The sequence below is a fragment of the Triticum urartu genome, chromosome 3A, assembly GCF_056163025.1.
Source record: "Triticum urartu cultivar PI428250 chromosome 3A, HENAU_Tu73, whole genome shotgun sequence".
NCBI lineage: Eukaryota > Viridiplantae > Streptophyta > Magnoliopsida > Poales > Poaceae > Triticum > Triticum urartu.
The window spans coordinates 432,887,339-432,897,028 of record NC_141875.1 but is presented as its reverse complement, the minus strand read 5'-3'; the positions used below and the strand labels follow the sequence as shown (position 1 = coordinate 432,897,028).

At 47.6% G+C, this 9,690-nt stretch overlaps 1 pseudogene; it reads right to left on the bottom strand.

Moving 5' to 3' along the window:
* Positions 1-228: 228 nt before the first annotated feature.
* Positions 229-814, bottom strand: LOC147979971 (uncharacterized; annotated as a pseudogene).
* Positions 815-9,690: the final 8,876 nt, after the last annotated feature.

Below are 9,690 nucleotides of genomic sequence, written 5' to 3'. Positions count from 1 at the left end.
TTAAAATCTCAACATGGCAAGAAAAATATACTACTAGTAATACTCGCGCATCTTGTGGGCAACATTAAAGCACTCGTGTGCCATGTTGGAGCATCTCCAACAGAATCGCAATGCGCGGCGCTTTAAAAAGTGTTTACAGTGCTGAGATCGAGAAGTAGAGATAGAGAGTAGAGACTAGAGAGTAGAGGATAGTTCTCAGCATAGATAGATAAAAAATAGATTATTCAACTACTTCTCATCGTCCGACTCCTCCTCGGTGATGTCCTCCTCCGACGTCTGACTGTAGGTGTGAAGATACCGATCGTCGTCAGATTCCCAGGGCGGCACTGCTCCTAGCCTCATGTTGAATTGAGTGCCCGCTTTTCTCCTACGCTTGTCCTCGCGATAGGCGGCTCGCTCCGTCCTCCTCTTATCCCTCTCTGCCCTCCTTTGCGCGTAGAACTCATGCTCGTTGATGATGTCCTGCGAGAAGCGTTGGTGCCACAACGCCATGGCTTCCTCGTCCATCTCGGCGATGCCGAGACGGTGCTCCCGCCTCCGGTTGTCGCGACGATCCTCATCGGTGATAAGCCACGGCAGAGGCGCGAGCTCCTGTGCCCCGCTCCCGCGTTGGCACGTTGGGGAAGTTCAATGTTCTATGAGGCCACCAGAGGCGCCACAAAGCCACGTCGTACGCGCGGGCAGCCTCGTTGGCAGTGTTGAAATTGCCGAGGCCGAGGCGCATCCCGTGGAACCGGATCTCGGCGGAGAAGCCGCTGGAGGGGCGCACGCGGATGCCGCGGTATCCCCAAGTTTCCTGGAGACGCAGCGGCATGGTGACGCGGCGGCGACGAGGCTAGAAAGAGCGGGGAGAGAGAGGTGGCGAGGCACAGAGCAGGGAGAGAGCGGTGGGAGGGAGTTAGATTTTATAAAGCACGTCGGACGCCGCGCGCCAAAACTAGCACACGCCCGACCGCTTTTTCCCGCGCGCGCAATCCTTTCCCGACCTCTCTGCTATCTCTACTCTCTTCTCTACTGTTATATTTATTTTATATTTAATATTTATATCTACTTCTCTACTCTCTACTTTTTTCTTTCTTATAAAAAAACAGAGCTGGTGATGATGGTGTGCCTGCCATCCTGCAATATAGGCCGTCCGATTTATATCTGACATATAGGAAGGAAACAATGGCAATTTTGCAAAAAGATACCCACACCCCTCTCTAGATTTACAAATAAGACCTTCCCTCGTTCATCCTTTTCTCCCACAAGATAAACTACTCAAACAAATGCATCTTGATGCGTGCAACGCATGGGCATCTTGCTAGTTCTAAAAAACTTTCCATCATTTGCCACACTACTGGTTGCAGATGAAAAACCTACCCAAGCACAGCGCGATACAGGAGCGACGCACAATTACAAGCTGATATTCTGTTGGACAATGGAGGCTATAACCAATTACTTTTACGGAAACAATAGCACCCAGGAAATTTGAAGGGTAGGTATGAACAAAATTGGAACTGCACATGTACTGCAAAGTGATTCAATACACACATTATCAATCGATGAGGAGAACGATGGTTGCGGCGGCATCTGTGAGTCACGGTCGGCAACGGGAGTCAGTTCATTGTCCACGACGGTGGTGCTTCTGCGCTTGACGTCGGCTTCCGGGAAGCAGATCCGAGACCGTGGGAGACGATGCCGGGGAAGAGGCTCCGTGTACGAGACGATGGTGGACCGGCTCCAGTGCGACGTACGAGGTCGTCGATGAGGCAGATGCACTGCGGTGGACGAGTGTGTGGATGTAGAAGGGAAGGAGCACGAAGGCTGCAGTGCCGTGGAGAAGTCTATTTTGCGGTGGGGATAGAAAATGGGGAGTATTCAGGTGTACTACTCTGCGTGCCGGGGTGGGGTTGGCTGGGTAGGGTGAACCTAAAGTTATGAAAACAGCCCCCTACCAACCGTCATCCGTAGGCCTGTTCCGAAGGCTATGATGGTAACTTCCCACTGCTTGAACCAGGGTTGCGGGAGATTTTCCCGCCGACCTCAAAATTTTGTGACACTAAACTCCCCGTGTGGCGTGTTGGGTGATTCGGCTAAGAAACTTGCGAGTAGTACTAGTAAACTCTGCATATTAGGTTTGACAGAAGTCAAACTTCCTAAAGTTTGACCAAGTTTATAGAAAAATATAAACATTTACCATAACAGATATGTATGATATGACAGTACATTCAATAATGAATCTACTGGTATTTATTTGTTATTGTATATGTTAATATTTTTTGTTATAAACTTTCTGAGAGTTTACAAAACTTGACTTTGAGCAATGCTAATATGCGGACTTAAATTAAAATGGAGGGTGTACACATTTGTTTTCTTAGTATGTAGTGAATTAATCATTTGTTGAAATTGTGAAATAAATATATTAGGCTACTGACTTCGAATGTAATGGTCTATACAATTCAATAGTTACAATCATTGTCGAATTCCAAGATGTATACGAGGTCTATAGTACTTCACAACATTCTCAAACTCACATAATCCCAGTAAAATGACAATCAAAATGAATTTCATAGTTATTACTTTGTAGGATGCAACAAAACCAACAATAACTCTACATCAGCCATTATAAAAGAAATTTTTTGAACATATCCCAATGTGTGAATGAAACATGCAGAGAGAGCTTGCGAAGATGGAGCAGATAGGGCGGGAAATATGGTATGGATGTGGACGAGAGAGTAGGAGACAAACCTAATGAAACAGAGAGAGAGAGAGAGAGATAGAGAGAGAAAGAAAGACGAAGAAGTTAGGTCTGTGAGAAAGATGGAGACATGTAATATATGTGAGATGCGTGTGCATCCAGATTCTGTACACATGGAAGGAGAAGAGACAACAGGTTTGATGAGAGAGCTGGAAAAACATGGACGAGAGGGGAAGGATCTCGTGGGTTGAGGGATTGATAAATTTTTGCGGGGGAGAGAGGGATTGGTAATTTTGTGCGAGAGAGAGAGGGTGGGGGAGGAGTCAGTCAGCCGTCGTCACATCATCCTGCTTCCAAATGGCCCCGCATTCTCTAGCGCAGTGTGGTCGCCGTCTTCGATCTCCTCGATGCCCTCTTTGAAGATTGAGGTGTTGTGCATGATGGGGTGCAGAGAAGCACAAGTGAGAGTGGTCGCCATATAACCTTGGATGGGGATGAATTGTGTTCTCGGGGGAGGGGTGTGTGTGTTGTGTGTGTTGTGTGTGTGTGTCAGATATTGAGAGAAAACAAACCTAAGGAGAGAAATGTGTGTGTATGTGATGGAAAGCCAGGGTATTCACGAAGACATTGTGCGTGCGAGATAGAGAGCGATGTGCGGGCCTTGAGGTGGGCAGTGGCCGGGTGAGGGTGTCAAAATGTGCATGTTGATGCATGTGTTACATGCGATCGTGCGAGGGACGGACGAATCAAGAGAGATGGTTGTTGTGTTACGGATTCTCCTCTCTCTCTCTCTCACACACACACACACAAGTAAAATAGAAGACCGTTCTCTCATGTATACACAACCTATCGGCATCTGTCTATGTCTCACTCATGCATGATCATTTGCACATTCACACCTCTCTATGTCTCTATCACACGCACACCGTCTCCACATTTCCCTTCCGCCAGAACACATATATGGACACATACACACGTTCTCTATCAGTCACCCACGAAAAATCAGTATTAAAAAAAACTAGGGCGCACCTAAAACGTCCAAATCCAAATAAACACGAACTAGAGCTAAATTCAAATATATGGAAATATCGTAGCGTCAAGAACTTTTCCAAGAAAAAAACGTTGAGTAATATTCAGGGATTGTTTCACACACACACACACAAAAAGGTTCGGTGGGTGTCCTTCGAGCACGACACGGTGACGCACCGTTCGATCGACCGCGCAGCCGCGGTTCACGCGCTTGCACAGGATTCCGTATTGTGGCTGTGGTAACTAATAAAAGCGCTGCCTAAGTCTAATGTTTACATGTACTAGTACGGTTTTCTTTTATGTTTGACCAACCCTATATAAAACTAAACTAAGCTCCCATACGCGCACTCATCAATATGTCGCCGCCGTCATTGCGCATGTCGGCGCCCGCCTGCTCTGGCCAACAATTTCTCGCCCATCACCGCCGTGTCGCAGCCATCCCCGTGCCATGAAGCCGAAGGCTCGCCCGCTCACGTCATCTTCAGTCCCTCCTCGCGATGCCACCACGCTGCCAAGCATGCGAGTAGCTGGTGGAGCCGCGTCTATGCACGCAGCATACGAAGAGGAGGATGAGCATGTGCTCCAGCACACCGGCGAGGAGGAACTAGCGTGTCATTGTCGTCTCCGCCCGCACGAAGTAGGCGCGCATGGTGGTTGTCGCGGCTGAAGCCGGTCGCGCGCATCGAGCCCGCAAACCAGGTGCAGACGTGAAATCTACCTTCGAGACCTTGAATGCCACGTGGATCCTGCAATCTGAAGGAGCAATTTGGGTCAGTCGACTCTTGTGAGCCGTTTGATGCAACATGGACGGCTAGGAGGGCTTGTTCAACCTCCGAAATTGATGCACAGTTCATCTTCTCAGCCCGCCACACGCCTAACCGCCTGCCGCCGCCGCGCCCTCCCCTGAACCGCCTGCCACCGCCATGCTCCCCCCACCCCCGCCATCCGTTTAACCCCAGACACGATCCATTTTTTCCAGCGAACTGCATTGCACACCCAACACTCATAAGATAGATAATGGGCACCATGCCACCCTAATATAGATATTGAGGTAGCTTCTCTGCCGTCTTCTTCCTTTGCTCCGTCGAACTTCTTTCGCAAATCGACTGACCCAAATTATACTACTAGTATGAATGTATTAAGTACAGTAGGAACACGAAGATACGAGCAGTAGTACCAACTGCAAGAAGAACAGTAGTAAGACATAGTACTAGTAATACTGTACATACTAAAGAGTTCAAATAACGGGAAAGAAATAAACATAGTTCTGCTGGGGCCTCAGCACAACACACCCTTGAAAATAAACTAAGCAAGTAGTCTGCTTGACACTGCAGTAGAACTAGCATGAGCGACAACACTGCCACCTACTCGGAGTCCGAGTCCACGTCCTCGACTTCGTCCTCATCCCTCTTCCTCTTCCTCTTCCTCTTCCTCTTCGCCAACGCTTCTTTGCTTGAACCGGACACTGGGCTCTGCTTCTTCATCCAACCCTTGTAGATATTTAAAAAAAGGTAGGCATCCATTGTTGCGTACAGGATGTGATCTTCATCTAATGTCTTCGACTCCCATGCATGATGAAACTCGTGGTGAGGTTTCTTCAATTTAGCGTATTAAGGATCAATCATGGCTGCTGCGAGGGTCAGCATTGAAGGCTGAGAGGAGGACACCAGGCTTGCCTTCTAGAGATCGAAGGGCTGGCCTACAACGAGGCCTATCCGACCTAGGACATCCCTGTCGTTCCTAAAGTCTACAGTAACGAATTTCACTCTTTCGTCCTTGAGGAAGTTCTTAAAATCCTGGCACTCAATGTTGGCATGGCATATGTGGTAGACCAAGCACACGTTATGTACGCAAACCTGGACCATGGCGGGCTTCTTCTTCTCTGCCTCCTTTAGAATCTTCTCTCTTTGCAGGACTGTGGTGTACTTAACATCTAGCCCAGCGACCCACTCATCCATTAAACTGTTGAACATGCGTAGGAAGTGAGCAAGGCATGCTTTCACCGTCGCGGATCCACGTGTGTAGATGAATATGAACTCATCGCCGATGATGGCTCTAACCTGGTACTTAGCGACGACCATGGAGATTTGGGAGGCCATGGATTTTGGAGGAGGGTTAGGAGAAGTTGAACTGGTGTAATGTGAAAGGACGGGACGACTAGGAGTGAACTGTTTTAAGGTAATGTACTAGTATAACACGGGGACGAGTAGGGCGTGCCAACGACGTGGGGTTGCTGGCTTGCCCGGTGGATAAACGGCTGCAAGCCCCCAAAGGGTTCTCGAGAACTATGCGGGACCCACTAGATGTCATGTCTACTAGACCCATATCGTAGGCCTGACGGTATAGCTTCTGCCTATTCACATGCCATGCCGGCGCGTGGGTAACTTCACTGAATTCCGTCAACCGTCGCCCCTCCCACGACCTTCGCCTCCCTAGCGCGGTCGTGCCCTTTGAGGCTACGACCAGCTATAAATGAGCAATTTTTTGGCCTACTCCACATGCATGATACTCCCTCTGGTCCTTTTTACTTCCATCAACCGTTTGCAAAGTGTTTGACCAAATTTATACTAAAAATATCAATATCTACAATACTGATTATAATGAGTATAAGAACTACGTTTTATAATGAGTATAAAAATATTGATTTGACATTGTGAATGTTGATACATTTTTCTATAAGTTTGGTCAAAGTAGAGGTACATTGACTTCAAACAAAACTTAAATGCACAATGCAGACTAGTTCCTCCGTCCAGGTGCATGCCATGTCCTATTTTGTCATCACAACAAGTGCTATTAGAGTACTACTACCTCCCTTCTAGTTTAAAGGGCTCGATTCAAAAAATTCACCTACTCTTAGCAAGATAGAGGCAGTGGAATAGTTTTTGTAGTCTGCAAAAGTACTCAATTAATGCTGTCGTTCTTCACAAAAAATGTGTTTACCAATGCATGCATGAACACTAGTTACTCTAACCCCCCTATCTTCTTTAATTCTTTGCCACATCAGCATGTTTGCTATTCCCGTGTGCATGATACCAACTAAGATACCACCATTATGGCCAGCCTTAATCATCGCATGCAATAATTTAGTGCACCTTGAAATATGAACATGTGTGGGGGTGTATGTTTTTAATGACTTGAGACTGTACCTAGCCCGGCATGCAAGATGAGACTTATTATGCACCGTTCCCCATACCTGCAAGAAGCCCATTTGTCTCCAAATCTTTTCCTCTCCATGTGTGGAAACAATATGCCTGCTAGACTCTCCTTCTCCCTCTGGCGGTCCCACCACCCCACCCCATGTGGAAAAAATCTGCATGCATGACTCTCCTCCCCCCGCGCACGTCCTATCCGTTGTGACCAGCAATATTTCCACCCCTTCCCTCCACCATAATTTACTCCAACATATATGCCCACGTACTACCTCCTTTCTGGTTTATAGGGATCAATTCAAAAATCTCACCAACCAAGGTAGATGATGAGTGGTGGAATAATTTTCATGGTTTGTAAAAGCACTCAATTAATGCGCTCATTTTTCACAAAGAATTGTGTTTACCAATGCATTAATTGCAATGCATGCATGCATGAAGTACATGCATTGGTCAAGTTTCTCATAATCCTCGCATGCAATGAATTAATCACCTTGAAATCTGAGCAAGTGATGGGAGTAGCTATTACATTAATCACGCAACATATCTTCCGGGATGTTGCTTCAGTTACTTAACTGCAGGTGCATTGGGTCACTGACATATGGGCCCAACAGAGATCTGGCCCACATGTCAGTGACGCAACTGGACCTGCAGTTAAGTCAATGCAGCTCAGTCCATATCTTACGTAGGTGTGCCACTGCTCGCTATAAATACTGCGCCTCTCACGGCATTCAGAAGAATGCTCATGTTCATCGCTATCTCCTCCCCCTCCCTCTCACGTCGACCACCATGGCATCGCCCCTCCCAAGCCCTAGGCGCCCCTCGCTGCACCACCTGGACGGTCACGCGTCGCCGTTCCATTCCTCGCCGCCACCAGTCGAGGAGGACGCGTCGGCGTTCCACTCCTCGCCACGATGCGTCGAGGTGGACGTGTCGGCGTTCCCAATCTGGCCAGCACGCGTGTCAGAGTTCGCGTCGGCTCCCCGCTATGAGGAGAACGCCGCGCCGCCCACCGAGCCCCCGGCCTTTAGGAGCTTTGGAAAGAAATGGATGTCGCCATGTGGGAGGCTTTGCCGCCGGCAGAGAAAGCCAAAATAGAGGTGGAGAAGAAGGCCGAGGAAGAGAAGCGCACCGCGGGGCAAGCTGCCTGGCAGGTCTATGTCGCGTCCGAGAGAGTCAGGCAATTGGCTCTTTGGCAGAAGGCTCGTGCAATGGCCGTGAGGGTGGTAGAGGACGCCCGTGCCAAAGCCCTGAGTGCATTCGGGCCCAAGCGCCTCATCTACGCTTGGCGTACATGGACCGGGTGCACGCTTCTAGCGAGGAGGAGTACCGGTTGGCGCCGGATCACCACACCGGTGAGATCGCGCTCGCCCGCTGGCAAGCCACCAATCAGCACCTCGCGAGTTGCGAGGCTTAGGAAGAGGCGTTGTGTCGGCGCGCTGGGAAAGGGCCGCGCACCAGGGCACTCGTGGCGCGCCGCAAGCGCTCCTGCGAGCGCCGTGGCTTTTAGTAGGAGTATAATTTAGTTTCGTAAGGTGATCTCATTAGTTTTGGGACACAAATGATAAATCCCGAACGTTCCGGGAATTATTAGCGTCCTTAATTAAGTATGTAAGAGAGAAAGTTTGGAAACCTTGTGTATCCGTACGCATTTTGTAAGTAGGTGCATATAGCACAAACTTTACTATATACTATCGCACTACACGTCTCTCTGTATATATGCTTGCAGACTGTGCTACTCCCTCCGTCCAGGTGAATAAGTCATCTTTGGTTGTGCACCATGACCAAGAAGGAGGGAAGACTTTATACACCTAGACGGAGGGAGTAGTACTATTACTTATGTACGTTCATATGCATGTTTTAACATTTCGATGCGGTTTTTGTAAAAGTAGAAAAACAGCACTAGTCAAGCTTGTGAAATGATTCAATGCAAAAATGCTCGTTTGATTGTTTACCTTTAGCTTACTTCTTTGTGGTTATTTCTCTGTCGTACTTTGTACGGAGTATCTCACTGGTCGGAAAGACATGCAAATTCCCAAACCGCTTCCTACACCCTGTATCAAATTTTTTTGCCTAACAAGTTGTGAAGCCCAAAAAAATGACTGAGGTGCCTTAATGTTACTCTCCACTTTGACTAGTCTTATGGGAAAAGCTGGGGAAGAGACGGCTTATTTTTTAAGCCGCCAAAAGATCTGGCCCTAGGAGTAGTAGCTAGGGATCGAGTGTGCGAGATGAACCATAGAAAGTAAATGTAGAGAGATGAAATGCAAAACAGACGGACGGATGTGATGGTTGCTTGTCCGTTTATTTTACCAGGCCACTTATTACTGCCAGTGGTTGGGTTTTGTGATATGACAGCTTTACTGTCGCGCCACGAGCGGGGTGAGAGTGAGACTCCCGTGCAGTGCCGCCCTCTACACTTGTACAACACCGGTCGTGGTTTATTAGTCCCCCATTGAATTTGACTGAAGATTTAACTGACAAAATGTTAGTGCATGTCAACAAAAACTATATCGTTGGATTCGTATTTGAACATAGTTTTCAATGATATAATCGTAGGTGACATGCATCAACATTTATCGTACTATATATAATATTAGTTCAATTTTTGGTCGTACTAATCTATAGTAGTACGGTGCTCGTTTGAAATGCATTGATCGGGGAGTTGTTTATTTTGACAAAGGATGTGGGGGTCATCTCTAGAGCTCACAAAAATCCGGGTGAAATAGATAAAAAGGTATCTTTTGCAAACAAAAGCGTTCAACTGTTCAACCTGCATCCAAAACTTGTGAAGAAATAACACTTATTGTGCTTTGCAAGAAATGATCTTTAAGA